The following is an 8,252-nucleotide window of genomic DNA, read 5'->3' on the forward strand; positions in this document are numbered from 1 at the left end:
ACTTGGCCTTGTTGAACCTCATGAGGTTCACACAGGCCCACCTCTCCAGCCTGTCCAGGTCTCTCTGGATGACATCCCGTCCTTCTGGTGTGTCAACCGCACCACTCAGTTTGGTGCCATCCGCAAACTTGCTGAGGGTGCACTCGATCTCGCTGTCTAAGTCATTGATGAAGATGTTAAAGAGCACCGGTCCCAGTATGGACCCCTGAGGGACACCACTCGTCACTGGTCTCCATCCGGACATCGAGCCATTGACCACCACCCTCTGGACACGACCATCCAGCCAGTTCCTTATCCACCGAACAGTCCACCCATCAAATCCATAGCTCTCCAATTTAGAGAGAAGGATGTTGTGGGGGACCGTGTCAAAGGCAAATCATGTCTAAATCTCCTCTGCTGCAAATTAAGTCATGTGACCTAGCAGACAGAGAAAACAATTCATTGCTGTCTGCTCTGCAACAAGCTTTTATAGGTGGGAAGATCATTATCACATGTGTCCCAGTCTTCTCTTTTCTAAACCAGACAAACGCAATTTGTCCTTTTTCATACCTCACTCTTTTCTCCATCTGTTTCTTCTCTTTTGGGCTCCAGCACCTCTTTCCTGCAGCAGTGAGCCCCAGGCCAGCGTGTGCATTTTCTCAGTGCCCAGCTGCAGGTCAGTTTGGGATGAAGTTTGTTATCAAAAATACATGGGCAACAGGAATAGAGCAAAAGGAAGACCTGGAGGATAGGAGATGTTTTGTGTGCTTGGGTTGCTAAAATGGGGCCCAAGTGGGACCGTGAATCATTCAGATGGTTCTTCTGCTGCAGGATACTTTCTGGGTCATATCAGGTTCAGGGAACCTACTGTCTTATACCTCCTCCCAAAGACTGATCTAGTTTTTACATCTCTGTTGTGTTTTAGCTGTAAGTTCTGCATGGCTTTGAAGCTGTGTTGCAGAGAGATTGCTCCTCCGTGCAAGGTTTCGTAACAGTGGACATCAAATAGTCTACACCATGCAAAGGTTCCCACAATGGAAGCAGGAGGCTCTTAACTCTATAAAGTCCTCTCCAAGAATCAGATAATGTTTGAGGGTTATAAATTTTCGCAAGTGTTTGGGCAAAGTAGATTCATTAAGGGAGCTGAAGTTCTGGACTTTCTGTTTTGTTTCATTTGGTCCCAGGGGGATACATGGAGCAGTATGGTTTTTCTGTTTTGTGTACATAGAATGAGATTTGTCATAAGATGGTAAACCTAGGCTTTGAAATTGTTAGAGAACAGATTAATTTGACATGGACAAGCTTAAATGATATTATCTTCAGCTTGATACTTATGTCTACCCAAGTGGTCAATTCCTCTTAATTTAGTGCATTATCCTTCTCATGGTTTCTTTCCTGAGATTCTAATAGAGTTTTCTTTTTCTTTCTCATGGTATGAAACTAGTGTCAAATTAGGTAGGCTAGGTATTCCCACATCAGGAACAGCAAAGTGTTCTTTAGGATTACGTAAAAACTCAGAAATCTTTCACAAACCTCTTGTCATTGAGTTACCAAGATACTATTTTGGTTCACAGCAAAATAGAACATGGGTATTACAATTATTCTACAGTTTTCCAAGGAACAGTCCCACATTTAAAATTGAACAAATTCACTGAGCTTATTTTCTTTTACTTGTGTTAAAAAACCCAAATGGAATATCTTTACATAAGTCTTTTGCTTTCCATTACCTAGAAGGAAATAATTCTCTGCCATTATCTATGTTACTGAGAAGCTGTATCAGGATTCCTGCTTAGGAAAATTTTAAGGAAGGCTAAATGTAGTAGCAGCTTTCTGCTTAACACAGCAGGCTAGCAACAAAATATTCTCTTGCTAATAACAGCTTCTGTTTATTTTTGGGCTGGGATATTCCAGTTACCAAGTGTGAATTATACCATGCTTTGTTTAGATTCAAATAAAAATCAAGTTCACCTGCAGTGGTCTAGTTCCGTGCTCTCTCCCACCCTCATCCACGTCATTTTTTCCTCACAGCGGGCCCATCCAGCAGGGTTGGAAGGGGACAGCAAGCAGCTCTGTCACCTTTCTGTTCAGCGCTATTTCAGGTTTCTGCCAGCAAGTAACACTGATAGCATAACTCCACCGTTCGGTTGTGTTACAGCCCACTCCAGGAACACCACCTCTCCAACATGCAGAGGTGGGCTGGCTTTTGGTGGGAAAAAAAAAAGAGCTATTAGATCTACCAGAGTCATCCCCTGTCTTTAAAATGTTAAAACACCTTCCCCGAGGTTCAAGTGTTGCTTCTTAAAAAGACCTTGGGTATCTAATGCGGGGGTTTTGGTTGTCATCACCTGTAAGACTAGAGAGCCTGGGAGCAGCTAAACCCAAGCTGCACGATCAGCATTCTTGTAAGTGCGGGATTTTTAGCAATGTGAGCATGAGTTTCAGTGAACTTCATGGGTAGTGGTCAGGGCAGAGCTCGCCTTGTCTTCAAAAGCCTATCCATTCCAATCCTGTCCCATCCCCAGAGGACTGGGGGATCATAGGATCATAGGCTGATAATCTGCCAATACCAAGATGCAGGATGGGTTCCTCCTGCATGGATTTTTTTTTTTTTCCATTGCTGAAGATCTCTTATCTTAAGCATCACCACTTTGTTGGCTTTTCTGAACTGGAATATCAGGGGAATTTCCTTCAGCCAGTTTTAACTCCTTTTGATTACATTCTATTATCATAGTGAAATGGGAGAAAATGAAATTCTGGCATTTTTTTATGCACAACCTGTCAGAGAAGGATTTTAGTCCTCCTGAGTTGTTCTCATGAAGCCAGTTTCAGTGGGCTTTCTGGGAGGACACAGAAATATGATGTTCTTGAACACTGGAATGAGAGAAGGCCAAACTGAAGTCCAATATTTTGAAATATTTAAAAAAAATTCAGGAAAAATGACCCAGAGATTTCTAAGCTTCCTAGCATAATAAAAGGGGATCTTTGCTATGGAAGAGCCAAATAGAAATATTGTAGACATCTCCCAAACCTGTGCTTTTAGAATAATACATACAATTTAGATCCCTCCTCATGCTTTTATAACAATATATGGAATTTAGATACCTCTTACCACTTTCAAAATGAAACACAGAATAATTTTATACCTTATGCCGTACAGGTAAATGATATCCTCATAATTTACTGTGACACAAATCTGCCTCTGCCCCTGCACAGGCATCTCTGGAATGGCTTCTGCATCTATCGCAACCATTAAAGCTTCTGGGTAATCTTTTGTCATTTTTATGTCATTTCCTTCCGTTTTGGAAATACTTAAAGACATTTTAACCTACTTGAAAGTGAGGCACTCGAACAGCCATGCTGTTTCTGCGAGTTAAAGTACAGGAGCTTATTTGGCACTTCATTATGTTTAGGGGTTTGTATTCCCGACACGTTACATTTTGTTTTGGATTTGTGGCATGGCCATGTCACCAGCACTCTTCTTAAGCAGAAGCAGAATGTCGGGAGAGACACCAACCAAAACGAAGAAGATAAGTTGTTTCAAATGTGGTTTGTTGGTTTTTTTTTTTTCTATACTGAGAGACAAAATACCTCACTTCCCATAGAATGTCACTGAAGGAAGGGAGCGCATGGGTGCTTCTCTGCAGGTGGGCAGCATGAGTTACGACAGAGTCGTCTTCGTAAGCAGCATGAATTGCAACTAGCATGTGTAAGAAGCTTACATGAATTACACCGGTCATGGGACCTGGAAGTTTTTAATTTTTTCATCATTTTAACATGTATGCATTTTTATGCATGTGTGGACATAAATTGCCCTTTTAAGCATGGGTATGCTGGCTTTGACTAACTGCTCTTCCTAATTTTGATTGGGTATCTCTTGGGGCCACACGTCAAAATATGACAGAGCCACCCAGGGCAAGCAGGATGTGATGAAAAAGGAACTAAATTTCATATGGTTTCTGTGCACTGTGCACTTCACTTGTACAGGTCCTGAGGATGAGGTGATAATATTAATTGATCAAGCATAAACCTGAGGTCCAGTTTGCATTCTTCATAATGGTGGGACTTGGTGATCTTAAAGGTCTTTTCCAACCTAAATGATTCTATGATTCTATGATTCTCAGAAGGAGGAACTGGGAATAAACGTGCTTTTTGCTGGAGTTTAACTGTATACAATGTCTTTTAGAGAAGCTAGGTAGCTGTATGTTACAATGCAATGTGTTTGGCTAGTATTAGTTTCTCGTGAAAGGAGAGTGAAACATCCTCTATATAAGCATTATTTCACTGTTTGTAGCTTAAAGGTATATATAAACCACAACTTTCTTAGGTTCTTGAACCCAGACTTATTAAAGTGCTCCTTTTTGTTCTGTGAAAGCAAGCTATCTACATAGACGCTAGCTAGGTAGATAGATTGAGGTTTAGGTTTAGGTTTTTTTATATATATCTATGTGGAATTCTCTCTCTCTCATTCCATTTTCTATTTCTTTACCTCTGTTGAGCAGAATGCAGATGGAACCCCATAATTCCCCATAATAAGATTTTATGCTTACAGACTCTGATACAAACAGTTGCTAAAAACAATCACGTTTTCTTCATATAGTGAGCTACATTTCAGGTGTTCATATAAGCAAAAGCACAGATTTTAGTGGATTTATTATTTGGGCATCTACAGTGGCTGATTTTTTTTCATATCTGTACAGTTGGCATAGAGTTTAAATATTTTGGTTGTTGCTTTATCTGCATGTGCACTTATTAATATAATCCAAATTTACTTTTATCATGTAGACACGCTAACATCATCTGTTTAAAGCTCAGTTCAGCCTTACCTGTACGTAGTGATGGTTCCTCTGTAATATATGAAATGCTATAATAAGGTCTCCCTCTATCTATAAAATATGAAAGAAAGATAAATTAAAGCAAGGCATCTCAAAACATATCGATTCTATTTCTACAGAAACCAAACTCAGTGACTGTCCGCTGAAGATCCTAAGAACTGATTTTCTGTGAATACATAAAATCTGATGACTTATGCACTGACTTGTTCATAATTTTTTTTTTCACACTGGGGCTGTTGTGTGGTTTCCATAATGCTGTAAATCATGATTAAACACATAAAAAAGATTGTCGCCCAAGTTCCATTTTAAGCCAAGTGAAACATAATACAATATAAAATTTACATCATTTTCTTGATTAACCCTGATGAACCTTCAGTCATTATCCATTATAGTAAGAGCAAATTGGAAATGTTGCTTTGTTAATAAAACACGTATAGACATTTTCATGAGTCATAGGTTTGATGGTTGCTAACAGCTGACACATTCATAATGAAATACTGGACTTTGGCTTTCCGTTAAAGTACGATATGCTACATAAGGCTGCAATCCTGTGTCCTGGGCTTCAATGCTGTATTTTGGTGCCCTTTGGACATCAGATCATTTTGAATGTTGAGCTAAAATAAAGTGCACAGAATATAAATAGAGGCAAGAGTTTTCGCAACCTTTACGTTTAGGTACTGAATCTCTGGTGTGCCATTCACTCATGTTTCATAGGGGTTCTTAGCAGCACCAAGAGCATTTAACAACTTAAATTAAAACTACTCACCTTTGTCATGCATGGAAATCTGTAAAGTTTTGCTCCTTTTGCTGCTGTGCCAGGAATGTTTTCTAATAGACACCGCTGTTATCTCTGTAGTGGCAAAGTGCTCTTGGATCTGGCCTTAATGATTCATTCAAAGTCTTTGCTTTTGCTGATTTAAGTCAAGTTGCACCAGGCTGAATTGCTTGAGAACATTTTTCTGCCAGTTACAGAGCTTTCCATTTCTGTGTGTTATGTGAAGTAGACCTCGGTGTGCTTCTCAGTCCTGCAATTAGCTGTAGGTAGATGGATAACTGTTCAGAGCCCCGTGGAAAGAATAGGCTATTTAAGTTGCTAGAGGAAAAATGGGAGCAAGGAGGTGGCTTTTTTTTCTGAAAAAGATCTTTTTTCAAGAAAAATATCATAGAGGCAAACCATAATTTTTCACAATTTTCAGGATGTTTTCATTTTTTTACTGCTGAAACTAGCACTGAAGATCTTTATCGACTGAAATCCAGTTTTCAGCAAACACATCGATGAGAAGCTCAACAAACATTTTTAATAAAGTATTAAACACTTGCTGCAAAATGTCAAATAGATTTTTAAAAGGCCAGATTTTTTTCATTACATTTAAAATGTTCAGAACATCCCTAGAAATCATGCAATGATAGGAGTCAATTCAGTTTATTGCAACATTCAGTCACACAGTCTTCAGGATATGCACCAAGACTATATGAATAAGTTGCCTATGTGTGCACACCCTCTACAGAGATGAGCTGGATGGCTGATAAAAAAAACCAACAAACCTATCATTTTTGAGTAATTGTGACTGTAAGGAGCCTAAAGAAGAAGTTTCAAGGAAAAAAAAAAAAAAACCACACAAGTTTGGCAGTAGATAACTGGAACAGTTTCCCATGCATAAGGACTCCGTGGAAAGCAGAAATCATTGTGGAGAAAAACAGACAAGTGGGGCGTTGTGTCTGACATCTCTGGCAGGGAAGCAAGGTAAGAAGAAACTGGATCAGATACAGGCACCACCAAGTTAGGTAAGGCCACGCGCAGCAGCCCAGGGAATTCAGCGGTGTTAGGTTGGGCAGAAACAAAGATTCCTTATTGATCCCCTCAGTTGTTGTATTTTTGAATTGCAACATAAAAGTGACATTAAAGGAAGGGGCTTCACTGTGCTTTGTCTGGCTTGTGCTCTTCAGTCGTGGTATTTTTTTTCTCTCCACTTGGACAATATGGATGAGGATACAGAAGGAATAATTTATCTCACTTACAGTATCTGTTTCTTGACAGCTAAGATACCTATTTAATTTCTGGAGGTTTTAAATATAATTTTGGATTTTGGAGAAAAAGAAATACCCATTCCAGGTGGAAGATTACGAAGAGTGGTGAATTTGTAACTTGTGAATATACTTTCAAACGATATATTGTTAGAGCAGTGCAAAAATAAAAGTAACAGTAATGTTCTATTTCTAGATTGGCTTAGTGTCATTATTAGATCTTCATCCATCTTAGGGATTTTTGCTAGCAGTTTTAGGGTTATAAAAAGAAAGCACCAGCACTTAATAGCAAAAAGAAAATAATAAGGCATTGAATATAGAATTACCCATTAATACTGAGTGGTGAGTTTTTTGATATCTGTGTACACTGTAAGTATGGACTGGTAGATTTTTATAATGTGATGAAATTATTTTTCCTGAAATCAAAAAAAGAAAAAGGAGTTATGTCTCAGTTTCTGTCACTGGGCAAAACTTCACTAAGGGAAGAAAATGTGCATGTTCTGTCTGTAGCGGAGCTGGAAGAGGTGCTCTTGTACAAGCAGATGTTGAACTAAATTGGATTTTTTTTTAATGTTCCTCTGTTGTGATGTTTATTGCTCTGACTCAACAACCTAGATCCCATTCTCATCTGCAACCCTAGGTTTTCTCCATATTTCAATACATATTTAAAATTCAGTCAGGTTGCATGCAAAGCAGTTGCATTTTGTGAATGTCAGATGTGAGTACCCGTAAGATAATAACTGCACCCGCAATCAATCTTTCCTTGGTTCCTTCCAGTTGCCCAGCGTGAGCCCTTGGAAGACCTGCCTTGACCACTCAGGTGCTGATTTTGCAGATATGATACGTATACATTCATTTGTTTGGTGGATGCGATATATCTGCCCCTGAAAATACAGCTCCCCATTTTGCACTCGGAATTCCCAGGCAGATAATTAAAGCAATCTTGCACCTTCCAGCCCGCACCTGCCACCGCGCAAGCGGCTGGCCCGGCTCAGCTCCCCCTGATCATATTCATGTTTGGACGGCAGTGTTTCATGGTTAATACAAATCATAAACAGGCTGTAAAAGCTGAAGCGTCAATGAATCCTAGCTTTAAAATTGCTGGAAGCTAAAGTTTTAAAACTGATACTGCAAAGTGAAAAATGAAATTTAACCAGGCATTTTGGTGAAGGAAAAATAATTTATTGGATGTAAGATGAAAAGCTGTGAGAGTAAACATCAATCTCATCTTAGACACATGTCATTGATTGATGTTTGCTCTGTGCTGCTGCCTGGAGGTAAACTCTTTGAAATAGCAAAGTAGGTACTTTATCTGTCTGTGGATAGGAGCACAGTTTGTTAAGTTACTGCTTTTTTGAGACCCTGCTACATCTTTATGTTCAATCAAAGTGAAAACAGTAAATCAGAGTAATTGCT

This window comes from Egretta garzetta, unplaced genomic scaffold, assembly GCF_000687185.1.
Source record: "Egretta garzetta isolate BGI_Z169 unplaced genomic scaffold, ASM68718v1 scaffold5, whole genome shotgun sequence".
NCBI classification, from domain to species: Eukaryota; Metazoa; Chordata; class Aves; order Pelecaniformes; family Ardeidae; genus Egretta; species Egretta garzetta.